Source organism: Agelaius tricolor, unplaced genomic scaffold, assembly GCF_023055355.1.
Source record: "Agelaius tricolor isolate 1412-34295 unplaced genomic scaffold, bAgeTri1.0.p SCAF_15, whole genome shotgun sequence".
Lineage (NCBI taxonomy): Eukaryota > Metazoa > Chordata > Aves > Passeriformes > Icteridae > Agelaius > Agelaius tricolor.
This window is the reverse complement of record NW_027269275.1, coordinates 16,104,833-16,122,883: the sequence shown is the minus strand read 5'-3', so window position 1 is coordinate 16,122,883 and position 18,051 is coordinate 16,104,833. Positions and strand designations below refer to the sequence as shown.

Below are 18,051 nucleotides of genomic sequence, written 5' to 3'. Positions count from 1 at the left end.
AGGTAAAAAGTAAAAAAAAAGGTAAAAAGTAAAAAAGCATTTATCCCCCAGTACAGAAGAGGGGAGAAAAAAAAAACCCTCTCCATTATCTATGAAAACTAAATGCAATGACAACTTTTTAATTGAAAGAAAATGGCTTTCATGTCTGAAGATGTTTTTTTCCAGAGCAGGCGTATGAGAATAAACACATTAATTGACAGGATCCTCATGACTTTTTAAGTTCCTCAAACTTAGCTTGGCATCTGGGGAAGATCTCTTTCCAGTCCTTGAAGACTCTTTTAAGATGAATGTTTAAAAAGCTGAGCTGACACGGGCATTACGTTCAAGTGCAAGCTGTACTATTCTTTAGTAGAGGGCGTAGAAATGGTTCATAGAATTATTATCTTCCTACAGACAAAACCCATTACCTTCACACTAGGAGGGAAAAGCTAGTTTTTAACTTATATAAAACGGAATCAATTATCAATATCTTTGCATGGTTTCCCAGCTCTGCTGGAGAGCAGTCACACAGCTAAACACACAGAGCCATTTGGCAAAAGGGCTCCTGCCTATGCTGGGCTTCTTGTTACACCTTTCATTTAATACAATCACATCTGCAGAAGCAAAAATAAGTAGCAATGATTTGTATGCAGGGCTTCCACCCTGAATGTCACAAAGAGAGATGGGAATCACATTTGCAGACTGATCACTGGGCTTCTGTTACTTTTGACTTCTTCCCAGTAAAAAGTGAACAAGCAAATAAAAAGCAGCCAGCGATGCAGACTCACAGTGGTGAACAGCACTGCAGGTCAGAGCATCCATAAAGCCTGTTGTCTTTGGTGTGGAAAAAAGTGCTCCTTCAGCAACCTCTGCCATATAATCCACACCATCCTGCCTCTGAATAATCCTTTTGCTGGATTTAACAGTGGCTTTCACAGATGGTCGTGTTTCCAGTGAGAAAAGGAAAGCTGGAAGGTGAGTAGAGGCTTTTCATGGTGAAGTCCACACATGCCCGTTGCTTTTAAACTCCAACAAATAGAAATCTTACATCTTCCAGAAGACAATGCCTAACCTGGTTCAACTCTGTTGAGCAGAGAGGTGGATAAGTGCATTAGCAGCCATCCTTTGAAAGCTGTGTGCCCAGCTATTTCACTAGCACAGGCAAACTCCAGTGCACACAGAGGTGCAGCACCTGCAAGGTATATAAAACATAATAGTCTAGAAGCTGGCAGTGCTGTTGGGGAAGGAAATGTTCATTATTAGACTCTCTTATCTGTTTATCCCATTCACAAGATCTGCTTCTACAAAGCACATAATGATAAATGGCACATTTGCAAATTATCTTCTGAGTGCTGATGAGAAATCAGCAACCTGCGAGTTACCGTGACTTTGAGTGAGTACACTCCACTGCGAGCCTCGTTTGCTGAGATGCCTGCCAAATGAGTGCATTAGTATATTAGGAGTCTAATAAATTGACTAACAAGCATTTGATGAAAAATAGCTGTTCCATCCGTTACAGTTATCATCACCGCCAACAAGGCTACTGGGGTTGGGATTTTGAAGGCACCAGCTGCTGATAAAAGAGTTGTTGCTGTGCTGTGCCACACTCTCAGCAGCATCTCCCTCCCTAACTGTGCATCTTAACACACTCTCAGCAAGACATAGGACCTTCTTTGCTTAAGTTTTCCTCTGCCTCTTCATGACATTTATGAGGATTTAAACCATTGCAGTCTTACTCAGCCCTGTCTTTTCTCTCCACTGCAGAAAGTAACACTGTGGGTGTTTGTCCCTCCTCCCAGCACATGGCTGGGGCAGCAACGCTCTGCCCTGGCAAAGCCTGCTTGAGTAAATTCTGTCTTTTCAGGCTAATTAATTATTGGAAGTGCAATATTCCCTTACATTCAAGTTTCAGAAATCTTCTTCATGCTGCTTAATTTGTTTAAAGTAGAGAGGAACCCAATTCACTACAAACACCCATTTATCGTCTGCCCACAAATCCCAGTGAGCACCCTAAAACTACACACACCTAAGAAAAGCTCAGTCTGCACCTTCCCAAATTGCATTTCTGCTTTTACCTGAGACATTCGCAAGATCCCCAACTCTGTCAACAGTCGCTCTCCAGTTTTGTTTAGCTTATCATCAACAGACTCTGCTTTTGTGAGTGGACAAGTCATTTGAGTGTGCACCACAGTTATAATGGCCTGACTGACAGCTCAGCCAGATAAACACGAGAGAATAACAGACGTAGGAACAATCTGGGTATTCATTTTGTCCGTTCAACCGGGTTGAAAGGATTTGCCAGCCAAGGGCACAACACTTCAGGCTAATTTGCTCAGCCAAAGCACTGCTGGAGTGTAAGGCTGCAAGCAGATGACTGATGTTGGGGAGATCAGCGTCCCCAGATGAGGTACTTATTATTCACCTCTGCCTCACGGGAAATGAAAGTACTATTTATTCAAAGCATTCATTTGAAAGAGGAAAACATATAGAAATGAACTTCGTTACAAAGCTTGAACCCTTCTCAATGCTTCTCCACTTCTGCATTAATTCCAGCTTCTTGTCCTCGTCCATGTCATCCTGCACACTGCAGCATTTCTGTTTTCTTGCTCCTCATATACTTTCCTTAGCCTTGTCTCCTGCTTTGCAGTCTCACCCCTATAGCTGACACCAGGTGCATTTTCTTTTCTGTTTATCCTCCATTTTTAAGCTGTACTCAGCTCTGTGGCCCAGCTCTATTCTCAGTGCCTGGTGTAGCAGAGGTCGCCCACGACATCCTGGCTGTGTCTCACATGTCAAATGCACTCTGCAACCTTTTGGCCACTATCAGCCCCATACTCCAACAAGAGCCACATGCTGACAACATCAGTCACCACTCTGTTGTGGAGCCAAGGGACCCAGGGCCAGTGCAATGACAATGCTGTCCTGCTTAAGGAAAGTTGTCTCTTGCACATTTTAAGCACCCTGTGTTTAGAGTGACAGAGCTACAAGTTCACCTGCTAATCATGTAAAAGTAAATGATGGGTAGAACAGCCAAGCTTGTACTAAGAAAAGGTAAACACTGCTCTGACATATTCCCTCAAGCAAGCAAGCAAAATAATAACAGTTTGCCGAGGAGGCTTGCAAGTTTGCTCCCATTAATTAAGTTCCATTTTCCGGCATCTTGAGTTTTAAGATGCTTTCTCCAGGACTGATTTCAACAACTCTCTCCCACTGAAAAGCAATGGCAAACCCTGCTTTTGGTGACAGCAGCAGGACTCTACTCCTCCAGCTGTGGAGCCAGGTGCAGTGGGATGGAGGTAAATCCCTGAGCAGTTTTGGAGGGCAGTGTCCCAGCAGAGCAGGACAGGCTGGGAACAACGGCCCTTGCAGAGGTGATGCACTAACAGCCTCAGACACATCACAGGAGGAATGCAAAGTGCACCTGACATTTCTTTTGATCTACTCCTAAGAAGCATTAAAAGGCACATTAATGTGCTGCTTTAGTGCGTGTTCAATGTGATAGTTGGAGACATAACCGAGCCTTTCACAAAAGTCTAATTGGGGAGAAGAATAAACTTATTGTTTCCTCCTCTGGACATGCACCCTAGAACATAGGCAGAGTTGACATTTGCATGAAGTATGTTGCTGTTTTGCATTTTAAATCTCAGCATGCTAAATGTAGGTTGAATGATCACTTTGACTATTATTAGGAAATCAGTACATGCCCAACAGCAGTTCTACAGATGCAGATATTGCCCAGCAGCAGGTTATCTTTCTCCAGTGCTGAAATTCAAAATTGCATGTGTATGTTTACATACTTATATTATAAATTGCTTGTTTAAAATGTCAAATGAACACTAATAACGTATCTGAGCACCTACAGCCACTGTTCATGCAATTGTTTGATATTGCTCATGGAGATCCTCACACACACATCATATTCACATCTAGTAGCAGAGTTTTGTGTATTGATACTTCTTGACCTTGTCAGACTACGAAGCACCTTTGCATCTCTGTGCTTTCAGTTGCTATGTTGAAGTCCCTTTGCTCTTTTAGGACAATCACACAATTAATAAACTGCAACAAACCAATAGCAAAGAAAAAAAAGAAACATAAAAAGATAACATTCATACCGAGGTTAATCAATAGGAGAACAAAGAGAGTGAAGAAAGTCAGGTCTAAGTTCCACAAAAGAGGTGAGGTCAGGAATGACATTACTGATTCATCCTAAATTTTGCTGTAGGCTGCATATTCCTTGCTCCTATTTCTATCAGCTTAGGTGTGTGTTTGCACATCTGGTCAGACCTATGTTCTGCTGAACTCTGTTTTGCTCTCTGTGCAATGCTCTTTCTTACATCTGCTATGCTGATAATTTACGTGTCCCTGATTAGCTCCCTCAGTGCTTTATCTCTGGGAGGATTAGAGGCTTTATGGTGTCCTCTTCATTGGTCTGTAGCACCTCCTTCCAGCCTCAGCCAGGCTTCTTGGACAGCCTTCTCTGCTGCAGTGCTAACGATGCCAAAGCTGCTGTGCTAAGCCATGCACCTCTTAAACTCCCCTGGCAAAAGACAGTCTAATTTGGGAGAACCATTAGCTCCCTTTTGTTGTAGCTCTCACTCAATCTAGCCACAAAAACTGCAGTGCAAGGAGGAGGAGGCTGAGGGATGGGAGCCCAGAGAGCCCTGCTGCTCCGTGCTCTGGCACTGGCAGAAGAGCAGGAACCTGCACTGCCAAGGCTCCCCAAGAACACAGCGTGTCCTGATCGAGTTATGCAGGTAGTTAAAACAACTCCAAACTGCTCTGGGTACAAAACAGATGGATGCAGAGGTCTTCTGGATCATGTACCAAGCAATTCTGATTTCTGTGTGGTATTTATAAACCAGGCAGTTTTAGCTGGCACCAACTCAGGATTAAAGGAGCTCTGGCTCCAAGAGCACACGTGACACTCAATGTTTCAAAAATTTTGGGGCTCTTCCCATCCCAGCTTTTTTATGTCCTCATTTTTCTTGACAACTGCATGATGTTCTCATAAACAAGGAAACATCCTCCCCACCACTCACCAAGTGAAAGAGGTTTTTTTGAGCTACTCCTCTGGTTGATGTTCAAGGTGGACTCTGACGAGCCCCTCTTGAAAACTGGGGAATTCAACTTCAATAAATTGTTTGTCCTGCATGAAAAATTTTGAAATACAAACCAAATTTATAGAAAAAATCCGGGATTTCTGCTGGAGGCCATGTGCATTTCAGAGGCCTTCCTTTTAAATGATCTCATTAAACAGATCTTTAAGAAGCAACCAAGATTGGAAATTTAGCTCTCTCAATATTTTGATCTGTATCCCTTTCTAAAAATGCAGCCAAAGCTTTGCTGATGGAAGACCTAAGATGCTCCATCCAGAAGCCAGGGCAGAGAAGGGGGCTGAGCACATCAGTGATGGGAGGGAAGGGGGAAAATTCCCTGAGCTTGGGAATGGGAAGCTGGAGCTGCAGGAACCTCCACAGTGTGAGTCTGCACATGTGCTGTCACTCAAAGAGAGAAATGCTTTCTTTTGATGGCATACACACCTCTCCTTCTTTCTCCAACAGGAGGAAGGGAAATTTGCCTGGCTCTCCAGGAAACACAAAGAAGATCTTTTCCCATTGGTGCCAGTCAGTATTTTCCATTTGCCACATACCAGTAAAAATGATGGTGTCTAATGAGGTCTCTAGCTCCTGTTTTGCCACAATGCCATATCCTGCTAGGAGGATCATCTTTTGACAATAAATTTCTATTAAAGTGCAATGTTCTCCTAAGTGGCACAATCTTTTTCAGTTGGCAACATGTGAAATAGATGTTCTGCCCAGCTGCTGTGTTGGAATTGTGCTATCTAACTCTCCTTACATACTTTTGAGCACTTTTTTCAGCGAGGTTAGATTACAGAAGGGAAAATCACTCAGTGGCATAAATGATAAATACCTAAAGGATATTTAGTGCTTATTTTCTGACAAGTCCAAAAGTGAATTTGCTGCAAAACAATGAACTTAAGTGACCCCTGCTGACTTCTCAAGGAATGGCATTCCATAGGGAGTCCCATCTGTGAAACAAACGGTTCAGTACAAAATCAAACCCTTTGTCTCAGCTCCTTGGACTTTTTCTTGGAAAAAAGTTCTTCCTCAGAAAGTTACTGGTGATCTGAAATGATTCTGGGGTCTACAGTTTTGGCTGGTCCATCTAATTATTGAAAAAAAGCTAAAAGGTCAGATTTGAGCCCTTGCAGCAGCCAGACACAGTTAATTTGTTTTTCAGGAGTATTATCAGTTAAGCATAGCTGGAATCTGAACATCTTCTATCTGCCCACATATCTGGCTGGTGCCTTCTGGCCTTCTGTGTGATGCAAGGGGCTAATAAAACGTGGCAGCACTTGATGTCAGATAGTTTGTCTCTGCCTTGTTTAATCACTCTGAATGGAGTGATGCTCAAGCCCAACTTGCATTCACTATCAGTCTGAGAGAGGCTGCTGAGAGCTACTTCTCAGCAATCAGCTTGAACCCTTGGCAAGACATCTGTCAAGTACACTTTAGCATCCCCACAACCTCGAAGTAAGAGAAGTGGCCTTCTCAATTTGGATGCAATATTAAAGGCAGTTGACAGAAATCTTACATCCCGCTGCCTTTTCTCTCTAGGTTGGCAATTCTGATCCCATTAAAGTCAGTGGGAGCCTTGTCATTGACTTCAACAGACCAAACACTGCAAACATAGTGCTCAAGATGGAATAAACACAACTGGATACCTCTCAAACTCATTGAAAACCTAAAATCCCATTAGGTTATTGAGGTATCTTGACACTCAAGAGGCACTTGAAACTCCATAGGCTCAGGCATTTCACACAAACCCCAGATGTGTCCAAACAAGGAGGCAACATCACTATTGTCCTCATTAAACTCTTAAAACACACGAGTTAAGCTTTCAGCACAAATCATGGTGTTAGGTCCAGTTGACTAAAGCACAAACTTGATCAGAACATCTACATCCCAAACAAAAGAATCACAAGCTCAGATGAATTTCCTCAGACCTCTCATGACCTCATTTGCAGTGGGCTACTGGTTGATACAACTTCATTGCAAATGCAAATGTTTATCCAGTAAGACAGCACACTTAAAAAAATACACCAAAAGGAAAGCAAAACAGAAAAAATTACCATCCAGCCTCATTTTGTGTGTCAGTGTTCACAAAACCTGAGATATCACATGTACTGGAAATCACTGGAGAATGTCTCACAGGATGTATATATTTTAAAAAAATCCCTTCACAAAGGCATACGCTGCAAATGGCTTAAAAGCATCCAAAGTATTCTTGGAAAGTGCAATAGCAGATAAGCTCCCGTTTTAATTTGTCTTAGACTGGGTGTTAGTGCAAGTTACGACCAAGAATTTAGCACATCCATTCAAATTATACCTAAAGCACTAAATCCAGCACAGCAGTAATTTTCTAGTCTTTCATACTTCCCAACTTAATGAAAAGAGACGTTAATGTCCCAACCATAGATTAATTAGATGGAATCATTAAGAATTATTTCCCAGGTATCTTTTGCTAATACATGTATTATCATTGAACACTACCAACCCTGTGTGGAAGGTTAATGTTATTTTGAAAGAATATTTACAGTATCAGGGATTGAAAACCCAATACCTAAAAAAATATTTTCCACCTGCAGCTATCTGTCATCCATCCCACACAAACTTTGAAAGCTTTCCACTATCTGTCAAAACACAGGTTTTGATGCAATAAAGACTGTAATTATTGAGCATTTACAAGAAATAATATTTTCCCTCTGGTACAGGTTATAACAGTTGTTAACATGCAAGTATGAATACTAATGCTCTAAGCCCACCTATACTCTTCACAAATGATAAGGATTTTTTCAAATAGTGATATAGAGGCAGGTATAATAAAAGAGCAAGATAAGACTGAATATAGGTTTTGAAAAGTAAATGTCAATCAGAATAAGGTTTTTAGAGGCATAAGAACTTGATTTGAGGTAGAGTTTGGAAATAAAGCTGACAATTAGATCCAGAGATATAAACAGCACTTCTTTTGTGTTGAAAAATAAAATGATCCTTTTGCAACCAAAATACCAGGCTACAAAAATGTGTGAAGGAAACAATACAGAGGATGCAACAAAGCAGCTCTGCAGATGCCACGCTAGCAGATGGCTTAAGCCGGCTGAATTACTGTATAAACATTTAACTGAGAGTTTGATTTTATAAGTGTGGAAATTACACAAAACAAAAAGGGAATGATTCTAAGAAGCACTTAAATTAGTAATTTGTAATTTTCTCTGCTAAGATGGCCTAGCTCTGCTGCCTTGCAAGAGTCCATTGAAGAGGGGGGTTCTGGAATCTGTGAGAGAAATTGCACACCGTAAAAGGGAGCTCGTGTGAGCACACAGAACTAAGCCAGGCACTTAAAGGTAAATATATACCTTTCCACTGATGCTGCAGCTCAAATCCATTCTAACTGCAAGTTAATAAAAAAAATCTCCCCGCCCCTCCCCACTCTCCATTTCCTCCTTCATGTCTAGATAACAAAGGCTGTGTCTCTCTGTTTATATCTCAGTAACTTCTACAGCAACCGCTTGTCGTGTTACTTGGGCTCAATTGTAATACGTGGGCAGGAAGGGCACAAGAGAAAAAGGCTCTTTGTGCACAGATATCTTCAACAAATACCAGTCAGAAGGCGGAAAGGCAAAAATACACAGGAAAAGGGAGAAGAATTTATGCAGAAATAATGTGGCTTCTTGCTACAGAGTACAGTCTGGATAAACTAAGAGCATCACTGTTGAATTGATGGGTTTGGCCTGATTAATGCCTAGACATGTGTCTCAGATGAATGTTTTCAACCATTTTCCAAAGAAATAACAGGCAAAACAGGAGGCTGATGATGGGTACAGGGTTTTATCCTGATTTACTGAACGTCAAAGCAATCTGTCCTCGACATTTCCCAAAACAGTGACAAATTTTTTTTCTGCCTTTCCCAGTGAGCAAGCAGACCCCAAACAATTCTGGCGGTGAGTGCCACAGCAGTGTCAGACCTGCCCCTGAAAGTGCCACGCTGCCGGTGTCAGTCTGCACGACATCCTCCCCTGATGCTCCACAGCAAACGCAACCACAGCTGCTGCTTCTGCTGCACTAACCTGCACCCCACCACTGCTCAGGCCAGCTGCCCATTTTACATCCCTTGCTGCTGAAAAGCCATAACTTGCTATTCCAGAACTGAGATGGCAATTACACTGGGCGCACATAGTTCTAATAAAAGAGTAAGTCATCTTCTTCCTCAAAACCTCTGTTTTCCCTGCTGTCTGCATTCCAAACTCTCCATTTGGTTTAATGATCAAGGGGAGCTAATAACTTCTCCCTCTAAGCAGTTTCATTGTGCCAGGAACAAAATAAATTATCATCCCTCTTACATTCTAATACAGAAGTTTCTCATAACTCTTTCCTCCTGATCTTTACTCTTTTTCTGTTCCCATGCACTCCCTTGCTTATATCTCCTTTCCTTTCAGTTCATCTGTTCCAAACCAACCACTTCTCTCCTCGGAATTCCCTGATATCTCATCATGGAGAATCTGGAAATCAAATTGGTTTAGGAATTACCATGGTTGTTTAAAGCCACCTCATCCTGGCTAAGGGAGGATTTTTGAATCTTATATCAAAATGTTTTTATCTGTTATACCTGTGTTGACATCAGAGACTGAGAAAAGTGAGAGAACCCCTTTATTGACTGCAGGCCATGGGCAGCTCCAGTTTCTGATCCCACAGGTAATTTAACTAATTAAGAAATTCACTTTGTCAAGCTTGCCTCATAATTTTCTTTTCCCTGTCCATTTTTTTCTACAGTCTTATAGTTTCTTCTCTCCCACAAACCCATCAAGCCTAATTCTAGAACTGGATTAATGGTTTCTATTTCTCCAGCTTTTGACTATGAAATGCAGAAGTCAGGGTCTGTTTTCAATGTCTTGGTACTAGAAAAACTATTTTAAAATTTATTTTAAAGCAAGAAAGCTCCAGCCTTTTAATTCAATAAACCAAAAATCTATTTTAAAATGCAAAGAAAATGACATTTGGTTGACAAACATAGTGACAAAGTGATGAAGTTTCATAGTATTGCCCACATGTCTAATTAATATTTGATGAGAAGTATATTTGATAATAGGATGGACTTCCAGTAATCAAACTATGATTGATCTAGAAGCACAGTACTAACAAAACCCCATCTCACATGATCTTTGCCTGTTCAATCAAATTATCTCTAAATAAACAAGTGGTACATAGACCTAAAGAAAATATTAACCTGCAAATTACCTGACTACCTCTTTTTTCCTTGAGTGTGGTCATAGTAGGGCAGAATTTTTTTTATGACTCATGTCATCAATCATAATACAAAAAGAATATTTGACTGGAAGTCCAGGGATTCTGATACAAAGAGCTTAATTTCACAGACTAAAAATTTATATTCTGGATGACTTTAAATACCTTCTCTAGGTACTTTTTGCCTGCTGGTGTACTGCACAAGTTAAAAAAAATGGTAGTATGAAAAACTGAACTTGGATTCTCATGACCAAAATGAGGATGGTCATTTGCATGCACTAAAAGTACATTTAAACCTTTCTTGTTTCCTGAGGTGATCATACAAAGAAATTCAGATGAACTTTGCCTTTTGGAACAAGTGCCTCCATGCAAAGCTCCCTCTCTTTTTTAGAGTAATAGTATTTGGTTCATTCCTTCCATCTTTGTAGGAGCTAAAATACATTATTAAAACCTACAGTTCCGTTACGGTGCCGTAAATCACCACTGCTACCCAGGTTCTAAATTTTAATTTCACTCCAATCAGAATCAATTATTCCACTTCCCATCCCTGGCCTCTCACTCAGCGGCGGGGAAGGAACATCAGGGGATGCTGCTGCCCTGGGCCCCCACAGGCAGTGCCAGCAGCCCCCACCAGACCCTGCAGCAGGGGAACCCCTCAGCCTCTGGCCCCACGGCCGCAGACGGGGCTGGGGGAGCCTGCGACGTGCAGGTTCAGAGGCAGCACACGTGGGAACAGACACAAGCACAACCACAGGCCTGTGTGCAGTGGTGACACCAGTGTCATTTCCATGTCACGTAGACTCAGAAATGTCCCTTGGCAATTGAGAGCAATGAAATCCTGCTGTACAAGGTGCACTGCGCGCCACAACTGAAATTACAAGCGGCATCACCGAGCCGGGCTCTGAGAAGCTTCTGTAATTTTTATCTGATTGACAGACGTTTACAGAAAAGATGTGCTTTATCCTTAGACGTACAAGGTAGAAAACAAGGTCCTCGTGTTTCCAAACAATCCAGGCCATGGTTTAACGAGCAGAATAGATGTTGGGTACAGAGCACAGGCGATCCTGACTTGTGTTGGTTTGCCGCCCACGCTCAGCTGAGTCATCCCAGGGGCTCTGCGTGAGTAACTGTTAACCAACATGAGGACAGCAATGAATCCCTCCTCAGTTCAGAGCTTCAACCCAACTTATTCTGAAAGCAACAGCTACGACAGCGTGGGAGAAAACAGGATGCCCACCACTCTGCCTTTTGTATGGCAGAAGAGATAAAGGAGGAAACCAATGCGTGATGAGATGATGCATGTTTTTCATTAAGAAAAGGGACAGTAGCAAGAGACTTTTAAAGATCTATTAGAAACAAGACAGAGTCTTAACCCAGATGAAATTTATCTAGCCCTGAACATGAAGACTCTTCTCAGCAGCAAGTTATGGGTGGTGTATTCTCCTAATTAAACCCTAGTTTTTTAGGGGTAGGGGTCTGGGTGTCATCCATCTGCTCAGTGTCAAGCTCCTGGGGCATCTTGATGCCTAATGCACATTTGTGTTTCATGCTACCACAAAACCAGGAATAATTACCAGCTAAGAAGGGTACATTTCTGCAGGCAGATGATGAGGCTGAAATTTCTTTGGGGAGCCAAGTTTGGTTATGTAGAGTATGTTCTGAAGTCCTTCACTGGCTCTTTCCACATCAGTCCAAGATGTTAGAACCTCTGCCCCGCATCTTGCTGCTCATCACCCCCTGCCTGCCAGCAGGTACCACCCTGCCCTTCCTGCAGCCCCAGATGCTCCCCTAATCACTCAGATGATTCAGTTGGAGACTGCCTTAGCAGAGACCTATTATTTAAGCTGCTGAATATACCCAGCTTATTTTGCCAGAGCTGTTTTGGGGCAGTGGTGGCAGCAGCTCTGTCAGAGCAATCGTGAGGCGCCGCTTGACGTGAGCCGGGGGCAAGAGGATTTTTGGCAGACACAGCCCCATCAGACAACAATGCATGAACATAGCCTTAGAGCTTGCTCAGACATGTCTGCAGTATTAATGACAAAACCCAGCAATCACCCTGGTGGGATTGAGCATGTGTGAAAGCTCTAGTAAGTTAAAACAATAGGGGGAAAATTCTTGTTCAAAAAAGGAAAAATAAGGGAGCTTCGATAGAAAGAATTGGGGACAATCAATTTAAATAAAATTATCAAACTCCTGCAAACTCCTTGTTTTAGCCTCAATACTTTCAAATTATCTATTGCTTATGCTATCTAAACTACAGAATTGACACACAATATTATGTAGAAGTGGAAGACCTTCCAAGGGGCACCAACAGTCCATTTTCTGCTGTTGGCTTGGGCTGGCAGAGCACAGATGAAAGTTCGGACTGCTCAATAGCCCAGGACTCACTTAAAGAGTCAATTGAAGCCATGGCAGAAACATCATCACCTTCTGTGAATGCTGGGCAAACTGCACTAGCATGGTTTGAAGTTGATTTCTCTTCCTTTCAAATAAAATAGCCTGTGAATTGATTAGAGGTAATAGAATTATTGGATGTTAGCAAGGAAGGGGATTTAAGGAAGATGTAATGACACCATCAAAGCTTTGTTGGGTTGCTTTTATTAGCCTGAATCAGCTTAGAGCAGTCCTGACACTAAGAGGTTAGAGGAAGTCTGTTAGAGGCTTGCCTATGGGATGAATGCATAACAAAATCCTTTCGTGAGGGGAAAAAAAAAAAAGTAAAAACCCCCACAGACATGCACCAAAAAAGAACGACAAGTACAGTACTTTAACAGGAAAAATTTCCTCAGAAAGGAAGCAAGCAATGAGGCTAGGAGAGGAATAAATGGTGTAGAAATGACAATCGCTCTTCAGTCAGGGCCCATGACTGCACTCACTGCTGATAAGATCCAGCATGTGTCAGTTGTCAAGTGTCTCTTGTCACACTTCAATGTGAACTTTACAGCGAAAGGGGGACAAGAGGCAGTGAAGGGGAAAATGGCACGGCTCAGAAGGACTTGTGCACTCAGTGTGAAGCCATTTCAATTTTATATTCTAAAGGACTTTGTAGGTGATCCCATGAATGCAATTATTCTCACCTAATAAAAGCAACATATGCTAAGACAATTAAAAGATTTTATTATACATCTATTCATTGTATTTAGTTTTAGACAGCAGATAAACCTAATTTGAAACAAGATGTTTGCAAGGCAGGAAGCAGAAATAATCGTGGTCTGTATCTATAGGAATATTAGTGATTCATTATATTCTTTATATAAGAAGGTGAATTAATAAAACCTTCCTTTACTAATGACAATTTCACCCAGCAAATGAACAGCCTAATTATAAAGCTCTCATTAAAACAGCATAACTTTTGACTTATGGTGTCCAGTTTGGATGAGTGTACATTCAAGTGACTTTATTACCCATCAGAAATGTGTATTTGCAGTCATATTCCCAGTCTGACACAAACCTCACACACTCACCCCTTCACCAAGAAATAAAGAAAGAAAAGGTTACCCCATCAGAAATTACCTCCTCTGCTTTGGCTAGAGATGTGCCATTGTGGCCAACAACCTGAGATTCTCTAGACTTCTATTCTTGAAAATAAAATCATCAACTCTAGAAAACCAGCTGGGCTGGGCTGTAGTTTGCAAAGTGAAGATTTTGTGCTTAGGGCTGCTTCGGAACAAAATCAGTGCTAATCCTGGAGAGCAAAGAAAACACTTCTGGGTCAGGGATAAGCTCATGGGGGAAGTTTCCTGGCAGACCTGGAGCAGCCAGTCAGTGTGGAAGGAAGAAAGTGGTGGGTAATTATGGCAAGATTTGCATATGACCGCAGTGACTCCCCTCGTTGAGGCAAATGAAGGGCACCAGGGGACTCTGCTGCTGGGAGCCACCAGAATGAAGCAGGAATCCATCACTTCATGCATAACTGATAACGTGTCACCTAAAAAACCTGATCTACACAGCAAACAACAGTTGTGGAGGGGTTCAACCCAGACCAGCCCCACGTGGCCAGGAGTGCCAAAGGCAGATGCTGCATGTGAGAAACATCATTCAGAACATCTCCTTTGTTTTTTCAAGGCAGCGTCAGAAGACAACCCCTGTGCAAGGCTCCACCTGAAACCACATGGCAGAAAGGTAGACTGCAAACAAAAATGCCACATCTGCAGAAGGAATTGTTTTAGACCTTAAAAATCTTAAAACAAGGGAAACAGAGTCAAAGTGACCAGTTGTAGAGCATCTACAACACAAAATTTCAGTACAGGGTTATCCACCCGTCACAACTCTCTACATCCATGTGAGAAATACTGTGAAAATCCATTAAGAGTGAAAATAAAAAGGAAAAGAAAGGGGCATAGGGAACAAGAAGGTCAAAAAGATATTGAAATCTGCACTTCTTTGCTCTCCTACAGAGTCCTGAGTCAGGTACAAGTTTAGTGAGGCCGATCACCACAGCACAGAGATGTTGCTAGATGTTTCTAGTTGTGGAAGAGTAGAGGAAACATTTTCTGGAACGGTAGAGCAATGACTGGTTTTTGTTACAGGTACTTTATTTTCCTTTGGATGAAGGCAGAAAAAGAAGCATCAGTAGCTGTCACACAGCAGCTACCCCAGCTTAGCCACTGACATGGATACCAGCTACCACAACTTGCTATTGAAAGGAAAAATGGGTTGAGATTAAAAATTCTTAAATCCTTAAAATAATTCCTCCTGTCTAATGTAGCCACAGCGTGATTTACTGTTCTGGCATCACACATGTGAATCCAGCACAGGAATTTTCTCTGAGCTGGGTAAGGTTCACACATGGAGATATTGGTAACAGTGCCACAGGTTTTATATCATCCAAGCCCTTTTGCCTTGCCTTCAGCAAGAGTGAGAAATGACAAAACACAGAGTCAGGAGAGTGCCCTGACTTGGGGAGTATCAGATGAAAGTTCCATCTCAAGAAAAGTACTATAATTACTGAGCACAGGTTTATAAATACTGCTTGACTAATGATTTAGAGGAGTGAAGCAAATGGAAAGTGCACCCAAACCTGACAATCATCAGCTATTTTCCCACCAGCACTTGAATATCTATGAAGCGAAAATATCACTAAAGATCTGGCTAACATGAACCATGACTCATTAATTATACAGATATTTATCAGCATCCTGTCATGGATACTTTTAAAAAATAACTGTGAATCGTGTGCAGGATAGATCCTTTGCCTGGCTGCTGGTATTGAAGTTTATCCTATTCAAACTTTGGACTATGACACAATGCAGGGACTTGCTGTTTTACGTTCCTGTTCCACAGAGCAACTCCAGGGAATCCTACTAAATGGAGCCCCCCTTTCTCTACTCCAAGGACCTTTATTAAATACCAAAAATCCCCATTTTCTTCAAAGGCTGTAAACACTTCTCTTTGGAAGCATCTCAAGCACACATGTTGAACTTCAAAATTTTTTTTTTTATTTTCTTGATGCTGGCAGATTTTTTTTCCTTCTTTTATTAAGGCCACAGTCCTCACCTCTCTTTCCTCATGGGAAGGATTTCTTTATTAAAACCTGCATCATTATTCCCTTATCCCCTCCTGCTCTGCATCAGCTCACAGGCCTCTACCCTTCCTTTAAAAATAAAAATGTGCACACAGGTGCAAAAGCTTGATGCAGAGCCTAATGTGGATCATACCCTAAAGGAAGCAAAAAGCACTGTGCAAACTGACTTTACACTGGCAGTGTGAGACAAAAAAAAAACCAAAGCAGAGTCTGATACTAACATTCTACCTAGGCCTTTGTTTGAGTATACAGAGTTGAGAAGGAAACGTGGATCTCTCATTATTTATGTGACCAAAGTCTCCATTTTACTTGGCACCTCTTTAAGGTTATAAAGTGGATGTGATGTGCAATGATTTATTGAGAGATCATCCTGCTCCTGTGTAGATTTAGCTGTGTAGCTGTTACATCCAGCATTTTATGCTGTATCTCACACAATTGCAATGTTTGCCAGCCAGCCCATGAACAAATGAGCAGCTTGCTGCACTATAATATGCATGGATTATAAAAATATTTCATTTCCAAATGCTGCATTTACTGCTGGAAAACAGGCAGATTGCACAATATCACTGAACTTTTGTATGGCTTTATCACCTGACTGTGAAGCAAAACAACACATCCACAAATTTTAAAGCACTGTGTTAATAAATGATTGCTGTGTATTAGGGGGAAAAAAGGAAACAATGATGGACTTTTTAACCTTTTTTGTTCTTGTTTTTTGAGTTTTTTTTTAATTGCCAAAATGGTCCGCAAAAACTTAATGCTCTGCAGGGCAAAATAAAGAAAAAATAAAAAGAAATCACCTGATCTTGATGTTGGAAAGGTGCCAAGCCCATCTGAGGTCCAAATCTATATGTACATAAAAAAGCAGGAAGCAGTCTTAAAAGGAAATGCAAATTAGCTTCCTGGGATTTCAAATTTTAAAAGCTTCTGTGATTGAATTTATTTTAGCAATTCTCTCTTTAAGGAATGTGAAAATGGGCCCTACAGTTGAGACTTCAAACAAACAGAATGAAGAAGCAAAATCCTTCATAACATTGCTTATTGCACTCAAAATTATGATAATCATGTGTTGAGGACTGATCAATAAAAGAGAATTATACATCAGTATAATGGCTACAAAGGTAAAATGACTTCTGGTCAACTTTATCAAAACACTTAGAAAAGCTGGCAGAGTATTAGCAGTAATAAACACAGAGCAACCAGTTTGTATAAGGGGACAGAAATGTGCTCCTAGCAGCAGGGGTACTGTGATTTTTACATTGGATGCAGCATAAATTAAAATCTTCTGCATTATTAACAACAGTGAACACCTCCTTTGGGGCACAGATAGTAATGAAAGTTCACATTTGAATTAAAGCACGGAGGCTGCTGAACAGAGACAAAAAAGTGAGGCAGAAAAACAGAGAGTCCATCTAAGGGTGACAAATACATTACTAATATGTGAAAGAGTAAATCAGGAGGTTGAAACATCCTTATTTTTGTCCATATGATTATCACATCTCAAGACCTAGCACGGAACAAGTTTTGATTTAATGTTATTTCTTTATACAAAACTTTCAGTAAAGCACCCAGTAAACCCTGGCCCAGCCCCTTCAAAGAAGCATCCAGCAAACCCTTGTGCATCCAGAACCAGGTGAATAAAAATTATCTATGTACAGAGGAGCCTTGATTAATTCAGGCATCGAGGAGTTCATCTTTCAAACACTTCTTGACAACATTTCTAGTTACACACTGTTTTCCAGGAAAGAAGTTTTCCATTTTCCTGGAGGCAGTCACCTTGCTAAATGTTGACAGCACCAGCACAAATGCAGAGCACAAACATATTTACTGCAGGTCAGTTTTCAAGCTGCTACAATATCAGTTTAATATTCCAGGAACCACTGGGCTTCATGGTTCAGTGTATGGGACATCATACACACATTGAAACATTAATTAGCTAAAACTCTCCTGGCTCTTGGGCCAGGGTACCCAGTTACACAAACTGCCTGGCAGCCTCTCACCTTGCCCTTATTGCAAAAATGATGCCATTTTCCCTGCTTCTGCAGGAGGGCTGCTTTCAGTAGGGCCTTAGAAATGCTGATTTATAAACACTTTAATTTTTAAGGCAGGTCTTGTTTTATGGAGGTGACAAATTTTTGAGAGGATGGAGCAGAGCAAAGTTCGTTTGCTGCCTTGAACTCTCAGGGTGTAGCCAAACTACTTGACATAAAAATGGGTCCAGCCTGA

General features: G+C 41.4%; 1 protein-coding gene across 1 annotated transcript in view; it reads right to left on the bottom strand.

Moving 5' to 3' along the window:
- Nucleotides 1-18,051, bottom strand: part of WWOX (WW domain containing oxidoreductase) — a 474,253-nt gene that overhangs the window by 11,552 nt on the left and 444,650 nt on the right. The window lies entirely within an intron of this gene.